This window comes from Aquarana catesbeiana, linkage group LG02, assembly GCF_042186555.1.
Source record: "Aquarana catesbeiana isolate 2022-GZ linkage group LG02, ASM4218655v1, whole genome shotgun sequence".
NCBI lineage: Eukaryota > Metazoa > Chordata > Amphibia > Anura > Ranidae > Aquarana > Aquarana catesbeiana.
In genome coordinates, this window is record NC_133325.1 from 138,449,053 (window position 1) to 138,473,339 (window position 24,287).

The following is a 24,287-nucleotide window of genomic DNA, read 5'->3' on the forward strand; positions in this document are numbered from 1 at the left end:
CTAGTACCAATGTAGGAGATTTCCATGCCTTGGCCACTGTTTGTTTTGCAGCCGTTATTAGTTGGATCATAAGTTTGAATTGAGAGAGTGTTAACCATTCCGGTTTTAGATTAAGTAAAGTTAAATATGGATCTGGTTGTATTATTTTTTTAAATATTTTAGATGCAATCACGAAGACTTCCTTCCAGAAGGTTTGGATTACTGGGCACGTCCACCATATGTGTAAATATGTGCCTATTTCTGGGCATCCTCGAAAACAAAGAGCTGAGGTATTAGGTGAATATTTTGCCACTCTAGCGGGTACAAGGTACCAGCGAGTTAGGACTTTATAATTTGTCTCCAGTGCTAAGATGTTGGGTGAAGATGACTTAGATGTGAGCCATATGTTAGACCAGTCCGTGTCTTCTAAAGTTCGTCCCAGGTCCTCCTCCCACCTCTGAACGTAAGAGGGTCTATTAAGATTTGCTACTCCATATAATTGATTATAAAGTGATGAAATTGTACCTTTAGCAAATGGATCTTTTGTACAGATTGATTCAAAAATGGATAATTGGGATAATGGTGTATCCCCCTTTAGGAATGGTGTATAGAAATTTTTGATTTGGAGATATCTAAATATCTCAGAGTTTGGTAGATCATATTTTTCTCTAAGCGATGGGAATGAAAGGAATGATTTAGATGCTATGAAGTCATTTAGTGTCTGAATGCCTGATGTTGTCCAAGCTTTAAAAGAATTTGGGTAGATCCATGCCGGATAAAAGGCCGGATTTCTGATAAAAGAAAGGAGAGGATTGTGTGGAGATTGTAACTGATATTTGGTTTTTAGTTTATTCCAGAGAGATAAGAAGTGTTTAGTTATGGGATTATGAATTTTAAAGCGGTCTTTAGGATCAAGCCATAATAAATTTGATATTAATAGAGGGTCATTTTCTGAAGCCTCTATAAATACCCATAATGGGATTTCCTGTTTTGCATGGTATTTGGACAGACTGGCCAAATGTGCTGCTCTGTAGTAGTTAGTAAAATTAGGGTATCCCAGGCCTCCTTTATTTTTGGGAAGATGTAGTGTGTGTGTATAGGTATACGTGGTTTAGAAGAGCCCCATATAAACGAAGTTGCTCTTTTTTGTACTATTCTCAAAAAATAGGAAGGAATTGGAATAGGGAGGACTCTGAATAGATAAAGCAATTTGGGTAGAATAGTCATTTTGATTGCATTAATCTTCCCTATCCAGGATAAAGGAAGTTGCGACCATTGTTTTATTAGATTTGTGATCTGTCTTAATACAGGAGGATAATTGGTTGAGAATAAGTCAGAATGAGATGCTGTTAAATGAATTCCAAGATATGGGATTGATTTTTCTGCCCATGTGAATGGGAGTGCAGCCCTAGCCGGGATCAATTCCATGTTTGTGAGTGGAATATTAAGCACTAGGCATTTCTTAGGATTAATCATAAGGCCGGATAGGGCTGCAAATCCATCAAGAGCTGGTATTAAGTTAGGACCAGAGACCTGTGGTGATGATAGAAAAAGTAATATATCGTCTGCAAATATACATAATTTGTGTGTAATACCTCCTACTTCAATGCCAGTTATAGTTTGGTTTGTTCTGATGTATTGGGCCATGGGTTCGAGTATAAGGGCAAATAATAAGGGAGATAATGGGCAACCCTGTCGGGTACCTCTTTCGATATTAAAGGCTTCAGATTTGTATCCAGCATATTTTATATAGGCTTTGGGTTTATTATATAATGCTTTGATCCATGTTAAAAAGTGGGGTCCAAAACCCCATTTTTGTAATGAATATTGCATATATTGCCAGGATACTGTGTCAAATGCCCTCTTAATATCGAGAGATAGAAAACATAAAGGGATTTTCCGTTTTTTAGCAATATGTGCCAATAACACTGCCCTGCGTATATTATCGCCTGCCTGTCTATTTGGCATGAAGCCTACTTGATCTCTATTAATTTTCCTATAATGCTATTGAGGCGTTTTGCTATTATTTTTGCTAATAATTTAATATCGAGGTTTAACAGAGAGATAGGCTGATAATTCACACAGGAAGTATCATCAGAAAGGGGTTTTGGGATCATACAAACAATTGCCATTAGTGTTTCTTGCCAAAAAGAATGTCCATCTAGAAGTTTGTTAAAAGTTTCAGTGAGAATGGGAGAGAGTATTTCTGAGAATGTTTTATAGTATAAAGCCGAGTAGCCGTCTGGGCCTGGTCTTTTGTTAAGTTTTAGGTCTTTTATGGCGTTAGCAACTTCATCTATAGTTATAGGCTCATCCAAACTGCTTTTTTGATTCTGAGATAACTCAGGTAAGGTTATTTTTGAGAAGAAGGATTCAGCCTCTGTAGGATTAAATTCATTGTTTGTCTTGTATAAAGTTGCGAGATGTGAGTGAAATTTATGGACTATTTTAACTGGATTACAAGTGTAAACATTTTTTGATAATTTCAAACGTATTGGTTTGAAAGATTTGTTAGTTGAATTTAATGCCCGAGCCAAATATGTACCTGGTTTGTTTGTATTCATGTAGAAATTGTGTTTGGAGCGTTTGAGGGATTTATCAACTGACTCAGTGAGAAATAGATCGTATTCCAATCTAGATTTTTCCAGATGAGATTTTGTACTCTGAGATGGATTATCTTGAAATGATATGTAGGCTGCATTAAAATTGAGTTCTAGTTTTTTTGCTAGATTTTTGTGTTCCCGTTTAAATAGTGCCATTTGTCTTTGTATTGTACCACGCAAGACAGGCTTATGAGCTTCCCACAGTGTTATTGGGGAGATGTCTGTTGTATTATTAATTGATATGTATTCCTTTAAAGCTTGTTCAATGGCCATCTGATGTAGTGGGTGTTTGAGCATTATGTCCGGTAAGTACCATGTTGGGTCATGCGCTTTTGGTATGGCTGAGGCTATAGTAGTGTATACTGCATTATGGTCAGACCACGGAATTGGAATTATATCTGATGCAATAATTTCTGGTATCATTCCTATTGTTAGAAAAATATGATCTATTCTGGTGAAGGTTTGATGAGGGTGCGAGAAATAAGTGAATTTCTTTTTCATTGGGTTACTTTCTCTCCACGAATCTACCAGATTGTATTTGGAAAGAAGTTGAGAAAAAGGTAATCTAGAGGTTATTTTGGATGGTGTAAAAGGTGATTTATCTAGAAATGGGAGGAGGACCTGGTTCGAATCCCCACACATTATCACTGTTCCTATTTTGTGTGTATTAATCACTTGTAATATATGTGAGAGGAATGGTGTAGGTTGTTTGTTAGGAGCGTAGTAGGAAATCACCGTGATTGCCGTATCCATTATATAACCCATGAGTATCAGGTATCTACCTTCTGGGTCTTTAATTTCTGATGATAAGGTGAATGGTGTGGATCGGTGAAATGCAATTAGAGTTCCCCTTTGCTTGGTACAGGCAGAAGCCGTGTAAATTTATTGATAAAAAGGAGAAATATATTTTGGAGTAGAATCTTTGGTGAAGTGTGTTTCTTGGAGGCATACTATGTGAGCCTTCTTGTTATGGAAAGTACGGAAGGCTTTGGTCCTTTTTTGAGGGACATTTGTTCCCTGAACATTCAGGGAAAGTATATTCAGTGGTGCCATGGCAACAGATCAAATAGTTTTGACTTACTTTTTGTTATGCAGAGCTGACTGCGCAGATCAACCTGTGTGGACTGAAGAGATGAATAGATAGAAAAGAAACCAGTGAATTCTGGAGTAAAGAGTAAACAAAAAACATATGAGATTAGATGATACATTGTATAAATTATTTTTTGCAAGTAATCACAATTTACCCGTGAAAGAGAATAAATATCTCTCTCAGGGGAATAAGTGCCTTCGTCACACTCCCACATAATATGGTTGGGAGAATGAGGAGGGCTAATGGGGGTACACGGATCTTCCGCTTAAAGGAGAGAAGTGCTATGTCAAAAGACATCAAAATGATGTTTCATTAATTGGAGTGCAGAATATAGTTTTTGTTGAAATTATTTATTCCAGGGTGGTTGTATATGGTTAGTCTTGCCCTAGGCTAAATAATTCAGTTAGAAAGGTACTGTTAATAACTTTGGTATTGATGAAGATAGTTTGAATTATTTTGGGATTTTAACCCTTTTAGAGTAAACAATTACATATTTTATTCATATGTAACTGTTTAGATATGTTAACTCATAAAATTGAGGTTGTATTGCTTAAGATTAGAATAAACAAAAACATAATTCTAGGAACTAGTTAGGTACTAATATATTTGTTTTAAGAAAAGAAAGAAAAAGCTTCCATTACTTCTGGATTATTGAACATATTTGTCCTAAAAAGTAATAAATCTATTGTTATTACCTGATAATATATAACTGAACAAGAATTTCCTTATTTCACTTATATATTCTAAGGCTATATGAATCAGAAGTAATAAGAAATATAACTGGAATGTAACATGATCCCACACAGTGTGTGACTATCAGAATGCAGTTACATTCAGTTATAAATACAGGTTTTTTTATAGAGAACCATCTCTTAGTATAATAAATGAAGAGATATCAGGAATTAGGATGTCAGTCCATTGAATCTTCTTGGTCCATGGATGATGTGGCATAACGGCCTCTTTTGTGAGAATGATGATTCCCATTTTGTTCTGAAATTTTCTGGGTGCTGCCTGAAGGTGAAGATGACGCTATTCTTCTGCGTGTGGGAGAGTTGCTGCTTGTGGGTTCTGTCAGATTTAATTTTAAAAGGGTTTGTTGTAGTTCATCTGCTGATCTGCTTCTGTAAATTGTACCTTGGTAGTTAAATCTGACTGAAAAGGGGAAGCCCCATTGATACATAATGTTGTGGCGTTGCAGTTCCATTAGTTGGGGTTTCATGGATCGTCTTTTAGTAATAGTAAGTTGGGATAGGTCAGCAAAAATTTGATAATTGTGTCCTTGAAAATTAAGTTCCTTTTTTTCTCTTGCAGCAATTAGTATTTGTTCTTTCGTTCTGTAATAATGAAATTTTGTGATTATATCACGTGGGGGTCCATCTTTCTTTTTGGCTGTGAGGGCTCTGTGTACTCTGTCCAGTTCTAAACATTCAATAGGGATATCTGGCTTTAGTTCTTGTAATAGAGCAGTAATAGTAGATTGCAGGTCTGTCACAGTTTCAGGTATTCCCCTTATGCGCAAGTTTGAACGTCTGGCTCTATTTTCGTAATCTTCGAGCTTAGTTTGAAGTATTAAATTCTCTTCTTTTAATTGTTTCAATTCTGTTATATTTACTTGGGTTGTAATTTCAATTTCATCCATTTTTATTTCTAAGGCTGCGGTGCGGTTTCCCAGCTCTCTTATTTCTTTGGTTAGGCTTTTAGTTATTTGGTCTGAGGTTTGTTTTAAAGCCTTATGAAGCATCTTTTCAAATTGTAATAATATTACTGGGGATGCTGAGGAGGCTTGTGGAGAAGTTTGTGAGAGGATTTGTTCTGTATCTGACTCAAATGGAGAGTCTTGCTGTGACATTTTCTGTCTGTGAGAGCGCCCTGATGCTGTATATTGTGAGGTGACTGGAGCTGCTTTAGTTGCAGTGAGTGCCTGTGAGCTCTTTGTGAGGTGATTTTTATTTCTGCCACGGTTTCCTCCCAGTACCATATTTCCTGCCCAAACTTTCACAGTTTGTTCCCTGGGGCAAAAAGGTTCAAATGGATACCTTTTGAGCCTGCAGGCTCCGCTTTGTCCTTCTCTTCTCTCCTCAGCGGTGTGGAGCTCTAACAATGCATGTCTGCTCCGCTAGGCTCCGCCCATCTCCCCCCTTGTGTCTTTTTTTCAACCTGATGTAACTATGTAATTATAAGTACCTGAACAGGGCCTTATATTAGCCTCCAGTAATTCCCTGATTTCTGTGCTATCATAGAATACCTGGATACTCCTGTCTCTTTAATTGTAAATAAAAGTAGTAAATCAAGTTTACTATGTTTCAGTTATGAATGGACTGAGTCCATAATCGGTATGGATCACTGACTCTCCATTCAGAAAAAGCTTAATCCTGACAGATACCCTGCAGCAGCTGGCAGGAGAGGGGAGGGGGGAACTCTGTGGGGACAAGGGCAGGAGCCAGGAGAGAGCACGGGGGGCCAGGAAAAAGTACAGGGGGGCTGGAGAGCACACAGGGGCAGCAGAAAGAAGCTGCATAGGAGGAGCGGTGGGGGCGGCTGCATATAGAGGAACTGATCTTTACATTTCCCCCACTTCTTCTCTCCCTCCCGCAGGCTTTCAGCAGCTGCAGGAGGAAAACGGAGAGATCAGTTTCTCTGTATCAGTGTTTCTCAACATTTTACCAGTCAAGGCGCAACATATTGCCTCTTCACTGCCTGTCAAATGCCTCTGAAAAGCGACCTGAGCCTGCATCGCTTTTCAGAGGAATAGTATTTTCTTGTTGGTATTATGAACTTGCGTTAAGAAAACGGGGGTCAGGATTAAAAGTAATGTGTATACATACACACGCATGTAAACACACATGTACGCACACACACACACATATACATACACACACACATGCACACACATAAACGCACACATGAGCACACACACACAAACATGCACACACACACACATATAAACATACGCACATGCACACACCTAAATGCACACACACACATGCACACACACACACACACATATAAAACACACAGTGCACACACACACAAATAAATATATACACATGCACACACAAACATGCACACACACACACACAAACATATACACATGCACACAAATAAACGCACACACACATATAAAACACACACATGCACACACCCAAACATGCAGACACACACATATAAACACACACATGCATACAAACATATATAGATCACCTTTTTAAAAATGAGCAGCTGCAGCACTGTACCTTCACTCTCCATGCTGGGTACTGCACTGTAGGGGGAGGCAGAAAGCACAGCACACACTGTGCTAGACACCTCTCCCTTACTTTCACTTTCAGAGTAAACACATCATGACCGAGCTCCTGCACTGCCGATTTACGCATCGGCTGAGAATCAGGGAGCTCGGTCCCATATGCAGCCACTGCTCAGGGAGGGGGGGCACATGGGCCCTCACGAGCACCCTGCAGTATGGGGCCCAGTCGCAATGGTGACTTCTGTGACCCCTATACTTTCGTACCTGTACAGTAGACAGTTTTTGACAAGTCTTTTATAAAAAAATAAAGCTTCTTCCCCGCTTCTGCCGCCTCCGGTCTTCCTCCATCTTCTCCTGCATCTTCCTCCTACAGGCTTCTCCTTCTACCGCTTCTTCTTCTTTCTCCTGTCTTCTTTGTCTGGTGTTCTTCTCCCTCTGCCGCTGCCGACCCTCCTCCGATGCTGCGTTCTGCTGATCTGTCCGGGCCGATGTCAAGCGTGTCTTAGATAACGATGGGGACGTGGCCATCGGATGTCATCCGGAGGCCCCACCACCTTGTGACGTCACGGAATCATCATGCCCCGGGCGGTGACGTCACAGGTGGGGCTCCCTTCCTCCCCTTTTTGTACTCTATATATATATATATATATATATATATAGTATGCTTCTCATTTTAATTGTGTGCGGTGATCAAGGTGGTGTGCCGAAATGCGTCTATTTTTGTATTTTTAACATGTGTCAATAAAACTATTTACATTTGATATGGACATGAAGTTGCTGGCCCTTCTCTCTTCTACTATTCATGCAATGCTGCTAAGCATGCGAAATGCTGTAAATAGTAAATCTACCCCATGGAGTACCAAAGATAAGTGCTGGTTGGCTTGGTTTATTAAAGAGGAGATTAATGGCTGCAGTGAAATACCTTAACATGTAGCTTACCGTTTCCCCTAAATAAGTACCATTGATGCCTGCAAGACTCATAAACATGTACATTCATAATATAGTAACATGAATGTTATGCAACTGTTGGGCACATACAAATCACTTAGATGTTAGATTCTTTGCAAATGTGTTAGGGATTTCCCATCCCAATATGATTACATCTGCATAACAGTTGAAACCTATCCAGTTTGCTGACAGCTAATGAAAAGTGTAACAAGACTGGTCAAAAGCAAGATAAACGGGGCAATTATTTAGCAAGTTTAACCACTTTCAAACGACAGCAATTATCAACAGGTAATTTACCAACAAACAGTATGTGTATGAAAGCTGCGTAAAATTTCTACATCATTTTTCTGCACATGACCAGACTAATACCTCGTACACACGATCAGACTTTCCGACAACAAAACAGTGGAATTTTGTTCGAAGGACTCCAACTTGTCTTGCATACACACGGTCACACAAACGTTGGCCAACAATTACAAATGTCGTGACGTTCTAGACATACTACGTGGTTTTTCAGCTCTTTAGCGCCACCCTTTGGGCTCCTTCTGCTAACTTCGTGTTAGTAGAAGTTTGGTGAGTGTTGATTTGCGCTTTTCTTTTTGCGTTTTTCATGTAGAGCTATTATTATTATTATAATTATTCTTGATATCACGTGAAAAAAAAGCCTTTGAAAATGAGTTTGCAATAATTCCATCAGTATCACCAGCAAAGCAGCTTCATTATTATCCCATTAAAAAAGAAGAGAATGTGTGCTGCATTCGGAGATTTCATAATTTGCTGCGTCACAAATGTTAATTCTCTAATTAATCCCAAAGATCAGAACTCTGTGCAGGCCAGTCGGGTTCCTCGACCCCATACTCGCTCATCCATGTCTTTATGGATCTTGCTTTTTGCACTGATGTGTAGTTGTGTTGGAAGAGGAAGGGGCCATCCCCTTCAAAGTTGGAAGCATAAAATTGTCCAAAATGTCTTGGTATGCTGACACCTTAAGAGTTCCCTACACTGGAACAAAGGGGCCAAGCCCAACCCCTGAAAAAACAACACCACACCATAATCCCCCCTCCACCAAATGATTTGGACCAGTGCACAAATCAAGGTCCATAAAGACATGGATGAGCGAGTTTGAAGTGGAGGAACTTGACTGTCTTGCACAGAGTCCTGACCTCAACCCGATAGAACACCTTTGGGATGAATTAGAGCGGAGACTACGAGCCAGGCCTTCTTGTTCACATCAGTACCTGACCTCACAAATGTACTTCTGGAAGAATGGTCAAACATTCCCATAGACACACTCCTAAACCTTGTCGACAGCCTTCCCAGAAGAGTTGAAGAAGTTATAGCTGCAAAGGGTGGGCCAACTCAATATTAAACTCTACAGAATAATGCCCAGTACACATGATCGGACATTCTGACAACAAAACCGTGGATATTTTTCCGAACGATGTTGGCTCAAATTTGTCTTGCATACACACGTTCACACAAATGTTGTCGGAAATTCCGAACATCAAGAACGCGGTGACGTACAACACGTACGACGAGCCGAGAAAAATTAAGTTCAATAGCCAGTGCGGCTCTTCTGCTTGATTCAGAGCATGCGTAGAATTTTGTGCGTCGGACTTATGTACACACGCTTGGTATTTCCGACAAGTTTTGTTGTCGGAAAATTTGAGAACCTGCTATCAAACATTTGTTGGCGGAAAGTCCGACAGCAAATGTTCTATGGAGCAAACACACGGTCAAACTTTCCGACAACAAGCTCACATCCAACATTAGTTGTCGGAAAGTCCGACCGCGTGTATGCGGCATAAGGCTTCGTACACACAGTACGAAAATCAGAAGGGAAAAGTCGTAAGACAAGCTGTCTGCGGATTTTCGAATCGTTAGTACAGTGCTTTTGACAGGCGATTTTACTTTTTCAGCAGACAAAAGCTGGATGTGCAGGCTATAAATTTTTTGTCAGATGTGAACTCAACATCCGATTTTCGGATGGTCAGTACAGAAATCGTCACACAAAAGTCAAAAGTACAAACACGCATGCTCGGAATCAAGGAACGAGTCGGAAGAGTTCGTTCTTATAAAGTAGTGTTCGTAATCTAGAATTAACATTTGTGATGCGGCAGCTGATGAAATGTCGAAATGCAGCGCACATTCTCATCTTCTTTAATGGGATAATAATGAAGCTGCTTTGCTGGTGATACTGATGGAGTTATGCCAAACATATTTTAAAAGGCATTTGTTTTGTACGGTCTGAAAATCACGAATCAACGCTCACCAAAATTCTACTAACTTCTACTAACACGAAATTAGCAGAAGAGGCCCAAAGGGTGGAGCTTGAGAAATGAACTTCCTCTTTATACTCTCATAATAAGTCACTACATTCGTGTTTGTCAAGCATTAAAGTGCACGTGCGTGTAAAGGTAGGCATCCCAATACTTTTGGTAATATAGTATAGGTATACAGGTAATTAAACATTAGTAACAGATAATTTGCATAGCATATACATTTCCCTTTGAGATATTATAAGAGAGGAGATATGTAAACAGAGAGGGTAGAGACTGTAGTTTAACTTTAATGGTGGGTAACGAGAAGATGACCAAGTGTTAATTTTTCATGTAAATGAGCTATTCCAGTTAGGACCAAACCTGAGCATGCATGACAGACTCCAGCGTGCACCCAGGAATATCCGTGACTGGACCCGGTGCATTACGAATCACGGTAAATGGCCGCTGACAGCGGCCATTTACCACGTGATCACTCCGTCAAATGACGGAGCGATCACTTGTACACAAACATGTCCGGTTGCTCTCTCCCCTCTCTGTACTGATTGGTACAGTGTGAGCAGAGAGGGGAGAGATCAGGTGCTGCAGCGCTGTGGGCTGGATGTGTAGTACCCACAGTGCTGATTTGTGCCCACTCCAGCCATCCTTAGCCAGCCATCCATCTATACTCAGCCAGCTATCCATCCATCCATGCTCAGCCAGCCATCCATCCATCCATCCATCCATGCTCAGCCAGCCATCCATCCATCCTCAGCCAGCCATCCATCCATCCATTCTCAGCCAGCCATCCATTCATCCATACTCAGCCATCCATCCATACTCAACCAGCCATCCATCCATACTCAACTAGCCATCCATCCATCCATACTCAGCCAGCCATCCATCCATCCATGCTCAGCCATCCATCCATCCTCAACCAGCCATCCATCCATACTCAACTAGCCATCCATCCATCTATACTCAGCCAGCCATCCATCCATCCATGCTCAGCCAGCCATCTATCCATCCATGCTCAGCCAGCCATCCATCCTCAGCCAGCCATCCATACTCAGCCAACCATCCATCCATCCATACTCAGCTAGCTATCCATCCATCCATGCTCAGCCAGCCATCCATACTCAGCCAGCCATCCATCCATCCATACTCAGCCAGCCATCCATACTCAGCCAGCCATCCATCCATCCATACTCAGCCAGCCATCCATACTCAACCAGCCATCCACCCATCCATACTCAGCCAGCCATCCATCCATACTCAGCCAGCCATTCATACTCAGCTAGCCATCCATCCATCCATCCATACTCAGCTAGCCATCCATAATCAGCAATACTCATCCATGCTCATCCATCCATTCATACTCAGCAATACTCATCCATCCATCCATGCTCAGCCATCCCATCTACCCCCATCCATACTCACCCATCCATACTCAGCCATACCCAGTCGTACTCAGCTGTACCCAGCCGTACCCGGCCGTACACAGCTATACTCATTCATGCTCAGTCATCCCATCCATACTCAGCCTTCCCCATCCACAGCTCATCCATCCCCATTCATGCTCATCCATGCCACATCAGTTCTCATCCATGCCACTAGAGTGCCTCACAAAAGAGTAAAAGGTAGTCAAATTAGATTTGACATTTATGCCCCCAGAATGCCTGACGGTGCTCCCTGCATGTTGGGCCTCTCTATGTGGCAAGGCTGTGTAAAAGTCTTCCACATGTGGTATCACTGTCCTCAGGAGGAGTAGGAGAATCTATTTTGGTGTGTCATTTTTGGTACTTACATGCTATGTGTTAGAAATATTGTATAAATGGACAACTTTGTGTAAAAAAAAAAAAATGCTTTTTCATTTTCTTTACACATTTTCCAAGAACTTGTAGAAAAAAATGACATGTTCAAAAGACTCATTATGCCTCATAGATTATACGTTGGGTTGTTTTCTTTCCAAAATAGGGTCATTTTTGCTGTGTTTCCATTGTCCTGGTGCTCCAGGGCCTTCAAAAGTGTAATGCCCTGTCCACACGGTCGGACATTGATCGGACATTCTGACAACAAAATCCTAGGATTTTTTCCGACGGATGTTGGCTCAAACTTGTCTTGCATACACACGGTCACACAAAGTTGTCGGAAAATCCGATCGTTCTGAATGCGGTGCTGTAAAACACGTACGTTGGGACTATAAACGGGGCAGTAGCTAATAGCTTTCGTCTCTTAATTTATTTTGAGCATGCGTGGCACTTTGTGCATCGGATTTGTGTACACACGATCGGAATTTCCGACAATGGATTTTGTTGTCGGAAAATTTTATAGCAAGCTCTCAAACTTTGTGTGTCAGAAAATCCGATGGAAAATGTGTGATGGAGCCTACACATGGTCAGAATTTCCAACAACAAGGTCCTATTACACATTTTCCATCGGAAAATCCGACCGTGTGTACGGGACATAAGAGATAGTCAAGAAATTATCTGTAATTTATGCTCCAAGAACGCCTGATGGTGCTCCCTGCATGTTGGGACTCTGTATGTGGCCACGCTGTGTAAAAGTCTCACACATGTGGTATCGCCGTACTCAGGAGAAGTAGTAGAATGTATTTTGGGGTGTAATTTGTGCTATGCATATGCTGTGTGTGAGAAATAACCTGCTAATATAACAATTTTGTGGAAAAAAAAAAAAAAGAAAAAAAATCTTGATTTTGCAAAGAATTGTTAGGGTCTCAAGAAATTAGATAGGCCATCAGTACATCAGGTGTGATCAATTTTCAGAGATTGGCACCATAGCTTGTGGTCTCTATAACTTTCACAAAGACCAAATATTATACACCGATTTTTTTTTTTTTTTTTACCAAAGATATGTAGCAGTATAAATTTTGGCCAAAATTTATGAAGAGAAATTACTAATTTGCAAAATTTTATAACGGAAACGAAGAAAAATGCATTTATTTACAGAATTTTCGGTCTTTTTTCTTTTATAGCGCAAATAATAAAAACCCCAGAGGTGATTAAATAACACCAAAAGAAAGCTCTATTTGTGTGAAAAAAGGGCTCAAAAAGGAATCAAAATAGTTGAAGCACTTCAAAATTCTGAAATGTTCTCAAATATCCCTTTAGTGGTAAAACCACAAAAGTATATACTCAGGGTATCTTAGGGGTTAAATACCATCTGGTATATAATTTATTAGCTATTTTTCTAAATTGTGGGAAAGAAAGTGTGTTTGTGCAATTAGTAATCATGGTTTCCTATGACTAGATAGAGAAGAGTTCTCGCTGTGAGTGTTTGCAGGTGTAAAAGTGTTCAGAATGTAAAGACCTGTATCTCTCCCCTTCTGGGTTCTTACAGTAAAATTTAAGTAGGGAAAATTAGATAAATTCAGTCAGTATATTTTTTTCTTGTCTCCATGGCATGTTAAAAAAATGAAAGGAATAGTCTACTTTGCGTAAGACTATTTTAGACATTACTGACCACAAAGCCCAACGTTTGCTTATAGCTTTCATTAGTCCTGAACTCAATTCATTTTTACATAAATGACCATCCTCTGCATGTCCTATCTCATATATATTTGTCAATAAACAGTTCCAAATTTACAAAGGATTACCAGGCTTTGTTAAAATTGGTAGTGTTCCACATTTAAATGCACTATACTTGCTACTTATGCGGGAATATTTTTTTTCAAAAGCTCTTTCTTTGGGTGGGGAAGCAATACTTCCCGAGTCCTGACACACATCACCTGATTTGACCTGGGTTTGATAATCTTTGTGCCAATATTTCAAACACGTTTCTTTCATTGACCAAACTCAGCAAGATCTGGAAATGTTGCCAGGAAGGCATGGCAACCAAAGCTGGCATTACTCTTATCTAGTAATGTATGATGCATGGATATAACAGTCATGCAGTAGCAGCAAAAGGAACCACACCAGGTACTGGAGAATCTAAAAGGTTGATCTTGTGTTCTATCATTTTAGGGTGATTGGATCTTTTCCAGACTACAAAAGGAGAATTATACTGGAAAAAATAATCCCACTCCCCAAGCTGGCTATAGATGGATCGAAATTCAGTTGGTACAGCAGGGACCAGCCAAATTTCAATCTATTGCCATTTACATTCAACAGAAGTCATCCAATCATCTACTTCTGCTGAATGTGAATGTTGAAAATGTTTGTATTCAATCAGTGGCTGCAGCGCTGATTATTGTTTTGACAGAGGAGTACAATAGCACAGTTGGATGATTCCGCCTTCTACCTTGCTTTTGTGGCTGGTGGAATCTGTTCATTGGCTGATTGAAGAAAAAAACAACCCATCTATGCCCAGTCTTCATGTGAGCTACTCCTCAATAAAGTCCTGCCCTGCAGATCAAATAAAGGGCCAACAACTCTTGGTCTTCCACGGACTGTTAACTCGTCTTGTATGACAAATATATGAAAACTTATTATATTGTTGGCACATTGTGTAATTTCAATTTGAACAATTTTTTTCACACAATAGGGGAACTTTACCAAAGCCAGAGCAGCCAGAATCTGGAGCAGCTGTACATGGCGATCAATCAGCTTTAATCTTTAGCTTGTTCAGTTAAGCTTTGAAAATTAAAGATAGAAGCTGATTGGTTGCCATGCACAGCTGCTCTAGATTCTGGCTGCTCCAGTTTGGATAAATTCCCTTCAAAAAGTCTGGTTGAGAATCGTACAAATGGTGTTTATATTCATATTAATTATCCAATCATGTTATAAAGCAAATACTGGTTTACTTATTTAATCTGAACATGATTGGGTATTCAAAGCAAACACAATTTTTTTTTCTTATATGATTGGATAACTGAAATAAATATTGACATAATTTGTTGCATGAATATCTTCAATTCCTTAAAGAGGAACTGCAGTCTGCTCACATAATTTGTAATAAAAACATCTTTTCATTCTGAAGCTTCCCTCCAACCACTTTGCATATTATTTTATATATACTGTGATTCTGTACTTGCCAAATATGCTGCAGAAATCTCATTCCACTAAGCCTGGCTGCAATCGTTTTAACTGTGGGCAGTTGAAGCTGCTGCCTGTCTACTTCCTGGAATTACACAGACACACCTCCAGCTCTTATTGGCCCTCTTATGACTCATCCCCCCCCTTCCTGGCAAACTCTCACAAGAGTGAGAGAGAGAGCTGCGCATGATGTCATAAGCCTAGGCTTTTTACAAGACAAGAAACAGTAAGTGGGCTGTATAAGGTATTTACTGGCAGAAATTTTTTTTTACTATACTTTTACTATCCAAAGTTAAAACAACAAGGGCAGAAGATTTAATAGATGGAAAGATGAAAAAATGACTGAAGTTCTGGTTTAAGTACAATCCAATTATATAGTCAATGGAGGGAGTCCTGTATCCACAATTTCTAAATCAGCCTTGCACTCATAATTGTTTAACCCAGTAGCGTGGCAGTAGAAACAGCTGTCACCAGGCCTATGGCCCAATTGAAGAGTACAATGCCCATTGGCTAAATGGAATGTAAAACAATTAAAGAATGGATTTAGCTTCACAATTTCAGAAATTAAAGAGACTGTCTAGGAATTCTAATTTAGTTGGTGCAGGAAGCATGTGAATGCCCTAACTGAGTACCCAATGTGCATAAAGTACAGAGCATTGCAGTGGGGATGAGGTTCGGGTTCACCGCCACCATGGGTTAGTGGTTGATCCAGCCCGGTCAAAATTCATGGTCCCAGCAAATGAACGTGGAAGTTCACCAAATTGCATTCTTTGTAACCATAATGCACTTCCTGGCCTGTGAACTTAGATCAGCTGGTTTATAAGGGCCAGTATTTTGTTATGTGCCACATCTCACTATTAAATGGTGGGATCCAAGCAGCCATTTGCCAATGTGTGTGTTGAAGAAGTTTAGGGAGAGCTGACATTTTGTGTAGGGGGGAATTAGTTGCTTTACAGTGCTATATTGCAATAAATGTTTGTGGATTGCAGTGTGGTGGGCTACCATAGGTGTGCGCCGCCTATTGCATTAGGGTGTGCACTCCAAAGCTCCAACACATATGCGTTTGACATCTTTACCGGCCTTTTCCCCGCTCTCCATCCTGAACAATGGGAGGAAGGGGGAGAAAGGGAGCACATGGGGGACCAGGGCAACAGAAGGAAGAGGAACAGGGAAAGGAGGGATGGCATATATTAGTACCAATCCCCTATATTTTCCTCCTGTGGCAGCTGAATGTTGACAAAAGGGAGAGGAGGAGAAGCCTACTTTCAGCTACTGCAGGAGGAAAATACAGATCGGTTCCACAAAATTCCACTCCCGCCACCTCTCCTGTCCAGGTTCTGAGGATCGGCAAGAAAGGATTGCGGTTTACCTGTCACGTGCTCACCATTGACAGGTTGCCAACCCCACGATTAGGGTGTGCCCAGGCACACCTGGCACACCCCTCGCGCACGCCTATGTGGGCTACATATTCTTGTTTACCCTCCCTGTTTTACCAGAGACCCAACAGTCTTTTAAGGAATACCTTTGTGTGTATTTATCAGCAAAAACTATAGTTTCTGGTTAGCTGCTGGGCAGTTCTTTTTTTGTTATTGTATTGTATTTTGTTTATCCACTTGACGACCGCCTCACGCCGATGTACGTCGGCAAAGTGGCACGGACAGGCAAAATCACGTACAGGGTACGTGATTTGCCTTCCGCGGGTGGGGGGTCCGATCGGACCCCCCCCCGGTGCCCGAGGCGGTCGTCTTTTGTCCAGCGGCGATCGGTGATGAGGGGGAGACCATCCGTTCGTGGCCCCCCCCTCGCGATCGCCGCCGGCCAATGAAAACACTCCTTTGCTGCTGTATGCTAAACAGCAGCAAAGGAAGTGATGTCATCTCCCCTCGGGTCGGTATTTTCCGTTCCGGCCCGAGGAGAGAAGACATCTATGTGAGTGCACCAACACACACACACACAGTAGAACATGCCAGGCACACAAAACACCCCGATCCCCCCCCCGATCCCCCCCCAATCACCCCCCCCCCCTGTCACAAACTGACACCAGCAGTTTTTTTTGTTTTTTTTTTTTTTTTTTTCTGATTACTGCATAGTGTCAGTTTGTGACAGTTACAGTGTTGGGACAGTGAGTATTACCCCCCTTTAGGTCTAGGGTACCCCCCTAACCCCCCCTAATAAAGTTTTAACCCCTTGATCACCCCCTGTCACCAGTGTCACTAAGCGATCATTTTTCTGATCGCTGTATTAGTGTCGCTGGTGACGCTAGTTAGTGAGGTAAATATTTAGGTTCGCCGTCAGCGTTTTATAGCGTCAGGGACCCCCATATACTACCTAATAAATGTTTTAACCCCTTGATTGCCCCCTAGTTAACCCTTTCACCACTGATCACCGTATAACCGTTACGGATGACGCTGGTTAGTTCGTTTATTTTTTATAGTGTCAGGGCACCCGCCGTTTATTACCAAATAAAGGTTTAGCCCCCTGATCGCCCGGCGGTGATATGCGTCGCCCCAGGCAGCGTCAGATTAGCGCCAGTACTGCTAACACCCACGCATGCAGCATACGCCTCCCTTAGTGGTATAGTATCTGATCGGATCAATATCTGATCCGATCAGATCTATACTAGCGTCCCCAGCAGTTTAGGGTTCCCAAAAACGCAGTGTTAGCGGGATCAGCCCAGATACCTGCTAGCACCTGCGTTTTGTGCCTCCGCCCAGCCCACCCAAGTGCAGTATCGATCGATCACTGTCACTTACAAAACACTAAACGCATAACTGCAGCGTTCGCAGAGTCAGGCCTGATCCCTGCGATCGCTAACAGTTTTTTTGGTAGCATTTTGGTGAACTGGCAAGCACCAGCCCCAGGCGTCAGGTTAGCGCCAGTACCGCTAACACCCACGCACGCACCGTACACCTCCCTTAGTGGTATAGTATCTGAACGGATCAATATCTGATCCGATCAGATCTATACTAGCGTCCCCAGCAGTTTAGGGTTCCCAAAAACGCAGTGTTAGCGGAATCAGCCCAGATACCTGCTAGCACCTGCGTTTTGCCCCTCCGCCCGGCCCAGCCCAGCCCACCCAAGTGCAGTATCGATCGATCACTGACACTTACAAAACACTAAACGCATAACTGCAGCGTTCGCAGAGTCAGGCCTGATCCCTGCGATCGCTAACAGTTTTTTTTGTAGCGTTTTGGTGAACTGGCAAGCACCAGCCCCAGGCAGCGTCAGGTTAGCGCCAGTACCACTAACACCCACGCACGCAGCATACGCCTCCCTTAGTGGTATAGTATCTGAACGGATCAATATCTGATCCGATCAGATCTATACTAGCGTCACCAGCAGTTTAGGGTTCCCAAAAACGCAGTGTTAGCGGGATCAGCCCAGATACCTGCTAGCACCTGCGTTTTGCCCCTCCGCCCGGCCCGGCCCAGCCCACCCAAGTGCAGTATCGATCGATCACTGACACTTACAAAACACTAAACGCATAACTGCAGCGTTCGCAGAGTCAGGCCTGATCCCTGCGATCGCTAACGTTTTTTGGTAGCGTTTTGGTGAACTGGCAAGTGCCAGCGGCCTAGTACACCCCGGTCGTAGTCAAACCAGCACTGCAGTAACACTTGGTGACGTGGCGAGTCCCATAAGTGCAGTTCAAGCTGGTGAGGTGGCAAGCACAAGTAGTGTCCCGCTGCCACCAAAAAGACAAACACAGGCCCATCGTGCCCATAGTGCCCTTCCTGCTGCATTCGCCAATCCTAATTGGGAACCCACCGCTTCTGCAGCGCCCGTACTTCCCCCATTCACATCCCCAACCAAATGCAGTCGGCTGCATGAGAGGCATTTTTATGTCCTCCCGAGTACCCCTACCCAACGAACCCCCCAAAAAAGATGTTGTGTCTGCAGCAAGCGCGGATATAGGCGTGACACCCGCTATTATTGTCCCTCCTGTCCTGACAATCCTGGTCTTTGCATTGGTGAATGTTTTGAACGCTACCATTCACTAGTTGAGTATTAGCGTAGGGTACAGCATTGCACAGACTAGGCACACTTTCACAGGGTCTCCCAAGATGCCATCGCATTTTGAGAGACCCGAACCTGGAACCGGTTACCGTTATAAAAGTTAGTTACAAAAAAAGTGTAAAAAAAAAAAAAAATATGAAATAAAAAAAAATAGTTGTTGTTTTATTGTTCTCTCTCTCTCTATTCTCTTTCTCTATTGTTCTGCTCTTTTTTACTGTATTCTATTCTGCAATGTTTTATTGTTATTGTTATTGTTATTATGTTTTATCATGTTTGTTTTTCAGGTATGTAATTATTTATACTTTACTGTTTACTGTGCTTTATTGTTAACCATTGTTAACCATTTTTTTGTCTTCAGGTACGCCATTCACGACTTTGAGTGGTTATACCAGAATGATGCCTGCAGGTTTAGGTATCATCTTGGTATCATTCTTTTCAGCCAGCGGTCGGCTTTCATGTAAAAGCAATCCTAGCGGCTAATTAGCCTCTAGACTGCTTTTACAAGCCGTGGGAGGGAATGCCCCCCCCCCCACCGTCTTCCGTGTTTTTCTCTGGCTCTCCTGTCTCAACAGGGAACCTGAGAATGCAGCCGGTGATTCAGCCAGCTGACCATAGAGCTGATCAGAGACCAGAGTGGCTCCAAACATCTCTATGGCCTAAGAAACCGGAAGCTACGAGTATTTCATGACTTAGATTTCGCCAGATGTAAATAGCGCCATTGGGAAATTGGGGAAGCATTTTATCACACCGATCTTGGTGTGGTCAGATGCTTTGAGGGCAGAGGAGAGATCTAGGGTCTAATAGACCACAATTTTTTCAAAAAAGAGTACCTGTCACTACCTATTGCTATCATAGGGGATATTTACATTCCCCGAGATAACAATAAAAATGATTAAAAAAAAAAATATGAAAGGAACAGTTTAAAAGTAAGATTAAAAAAGCAAAAAAATAATAAAGAAAAAAAAAACAAAAAAAAAAAACACCCCTGTCGCCCCCTGCTCTCGCGCTAAGGCGAACGCAAGCGGCGGTCTGTCGTCAAACATAAACAGCAATTGCACCATGCATGTGAGGTATCACCGCGAAGGCCAGATCGAGTGCAGTAATTTTTCCAGTAGACCTCCTCTGTAAATCTAAAGTGGTAACCTGTAAAGGCTTTTGAAGGCTTTTAAACATGTATTTATTTTGTTGCCACTGCACGTTTGTGCGCAATTTTAAAGCATGTCATGTTTGGTATCCATGTACTCGGCCTAAGATCATCTTTTTTATTTCATCAAACATTTGGGCAATATAGCGTGTTTTAGTGCATTAAAATTAAAAAAAGTGTGTTTTTTCCCCAAAAAATGCGTTTGAAAAATCGCTGCGCAATTACTGTGTGAAAAAAAAAAATGAAACACCCACCATTTTAATCTGTAGGGCATTTGCTTTAAAAAAATATATAATGTTTGGGGGTTCAAAGTAATTTTTTTGCAAAAAAAAAAAAACTTTTTCATGTAAACAATAAGTGTCAGAAAGGGCTTTGTCTTCAAGTGGTTAGAAGAGTGGGTGATGTGTGACATAAGCTTCTAAATGTTGTGCATAAAATGCCAGGACACAAAGTTGTCACTAAATGATATATTGCTCAAACATGCCATGGAAATATGTGAAATTACACCCCAAAATACATTCTGCTGCTTCTCCTGAGTATGGGGATACCACATGTGTGAGACTTTTTGGGAGCCTAGCCGCGTACGGGACCCCGAAAACCAAGCACCGCCTTCAGGCTTTCTAAGGGCATGAATTTTTGATTTCACTCTTCACTGCCTATCACAGTTTCGGAGGCCATGGAATGCCCAGGTGGCACAAAACCCCCCCAAATGACCCCATTTTGGAAAGTAGACACCCCAAGCTATTTGCTGAGAGGTATAGTGAGTATTTTGCAGACCTCACTTTTTGTCACAAAGTTTTGAAAATTGAAAAAAGAAAAAAAAAAAATGTTTTTTCTTGTCTTTCTTCATTTTCAAAAACAAATGAGAGCTGCAAAATACTCACCATGCCTTTCAGCAAATAGCTTGGGGTGTCTACTTTCCAAAATGGGGTCATTTGGGGGGGTTTTGTGCCACCTGGGCATTCCATGGCCTCCGAAACTGTGATAGGCAGTAAAGAGTGAAATCAAAAATTTTCACCCTTAGAAATCCTGAAGGCAGTGATTGGTTTTCGGGGTCCAGTACGCGGCTAGGCTCCCAAAAAGTCCCACACATGTGGTATCCCCATACTCAGGAGAAGCAGCTAAATGTATTTTGGGGTGCAATTCCACATATGCCCATGGCCTGTGTGAGCAATATATCATTTAGTGACAACTTTATGAAAAAAAAAAAAAAAAAAAAAAAAAAAGTGTCACTTTCCCGCAACTTGTGTCAAAATATAAAATATTCCATGGACTCAATATGCCTCTCAGCAAATAGCTTGGGGTGTCTACTTTCCAAAATGGGGTCATTTTGGGGGGTTTTGTGCCACCTGGGCATTCCATGGCCTCCGAAACTGTGATAGGCAGTGAAGAGTGAAAGCAAAAATTTACACCCTTTGAAATCCTGAAGGCGGTGATTGGTTTTCGGGGCCCCGTACGCGGCTAGGCTCCCAAAAAGTCCCACACATGTGGTATCCCCATACTCAGGAGAAGCAGCTAAATGTATTTTGGGGTGCAATTCCACATAGGCCCATGGCCTGTGTGAGCAATATATCATTTAGTGACGACTTTTTGTAAATATTTTTTTTTTTTTTTTTTTTTGTCATTTTTCAATCACTTGGGACAAAAAAAATAAATATTCAATGGGTTCAACATGCCTCTCAGCAATTTCCTTGGGGTGTCTACTTTCCAAAATGGGGTCATTTGGGGGGGTTTTGTACTGCCCTGCCATTTTAGCACCTCAAGAAATGAGATAGGCAGTCATAAACTAAAAGCTGTGTAAATTCCAGAAAATGTACCCTAGTTTGTAGACGCTATAACTTTTGCGCAAACCAATAAATATACGCTTATTGACATTTTTTTTTACCAAAGACATGTGGCCGAATACATTTTGGCCTAAATGTATGACTAAAATTTAGTTTATTGGATTTTTTTTATAACAAAAAGTAGAAAATATCATTTTTTTTCAAAATTTTCGGTCTTTTTCCGTTTATAGCGCAAAAAATAAAAACCGCAGAGGTGATCAAATACCATCAAAAGAAAGCTCTATTTGTGGGAAGAAAAGGACGCAAATTTCGTTTGGGTACAGCATTGCATGACCGCGCAATTAGCAGTTAAAGCGACGCAGTGCCAAATTGGAAAAAGACCTCTGGTCCTTAGGCAGCATAATGGTCCGGGGCTCAAGTGGTTATTGTTTTATATTTGGTTTCACATTTTTTTTCTTTTATGGTTTGGGGTTTAGCATTTCAGTGTGTAATTTTGGGGGAGGTATATTTTATTTTCTTTTGTTAGGGCTTTTTTTTACATTTTGGAGTCTGCAGTGTACATTTGTTGCTGACACGGGCAACACCGCACTTTGTTTGCAGCACATCACCACATACTTGTGCAGTAAAGTAGTGTGCTCCAAAGCACCACATATTTATCTCTCTTATTGCCATAGCTGTCATTAAATGTAGGCAATAATATTTATTAATAATGTCACATGTGGGTCTGCACAGTTGGTATTGTGTTGTGGTGGGGGGTTTGAGCAGGTTGTGCGGGGCAAAGAGCTGGTCGGGCCACACTGTCTAGAGGCAAAGCATGTCTGCCTTTTTTTATACCAACGTAGCTATGCTATACAGCCACAGCCGGCACAGTATGAAATGGAACTTCTGGCTTGCCCAGCAGCTAGTGTGCTGTCTGAGAAGACCTTCAGTGCAGCAGCAGGTTTTGTTACAGAGAGACACCCCCCTACACACACACACACACACACACACACACACTACTTGCCACCGTTACCAGCTAGCAAGGATGACTCAGTGTTTATCTTTACTGTATGTCAGTGACCTGAAGAAGAGATTAGCAGCCTTGGTGGAATCCACCAACTGTTGTCCAACCAGTGTGGAATGGGGCTACTCACCTGCAGGAACTGTGGTGCGACACTGAAACTGTGGCATTGGAACACAGAGTCAGCCTATCAACTCTTCGCTTTAGCCCTTCTATAATAGTTTCTAATCTTACATGCGACTGGACCGCTAAGTCTATGATCCTGATATGGCCATGGAAGCCAAACCTGGCTTTAACCTATGCTGGTTATTGAGCACCAAGCCAAAACTAGTTATAGAATCCCAAACCAGAAGGGACAGGGTTAACTGGAATACCAGGAGTTGCATATAAACTATACTGTAATAAAAAGGTTCACCTACCAATATACTGGAAGGTGACCGAGAGGCAGAGAGCCAGAGCATTGTGTGTATAAGGCATGTAAAATTCATGTTAGTGGTCCATGGGATTCAAAATTGTGAGTTTAGTGGTCTGTGAGATTTGCGACCACTGTATTAGAACATAGGAATATTTGCATAATGGTCTTTGGTTCTGATTTGGGTGAAAATACATTGGCAGGGTGATATGAAACATAAAGTATCTTACAAAACTGAGTACACCCCTCACATTTTTGTAAATATTTTATTATGTTATTTTATCTTTTCATGTACCAACACTGAAGAAATTACACTTTGCTACAATGTAATGTAGTGAATGTGCAGCTTGTATAACAGTGTAAATTTACTGTCCCCCCAAAATAACTCAACACACAGCCATTAATGTATAAACCGCTGGCAACAAAAGTGAGTACACCCCTAAGTGGAAATGTCTAAATTGGGCCCAAAGTGTCAATATTTTGTGTGGCCACCATTTTTTCCAGCACTGCCTTAACCCTCTTGGGCATGGGGTTCACCAGAGCTTCACAGATTGCCACTTTAGTCCTCTTCCACTCTTCCATGACGACATCTGGTGGATGTTAGAGACCTTGCACTCCTCCACCTTCCATTTGAGGATGCCCCACAGATGCTCAATAGGGTTTAAGTCTGGAGACATGCTTGGCCAGTCAATCACCTTTACCCTCAGCGTCTTTAGCAAGGCAGTGGTCATCTTGGAGGTGTGTTTGGGGTCGTTATCATGTTGGAATACTGCCCTGCGGCCCATTCTCCAAAGGGGAGGGATCATGCTCTGCTTCA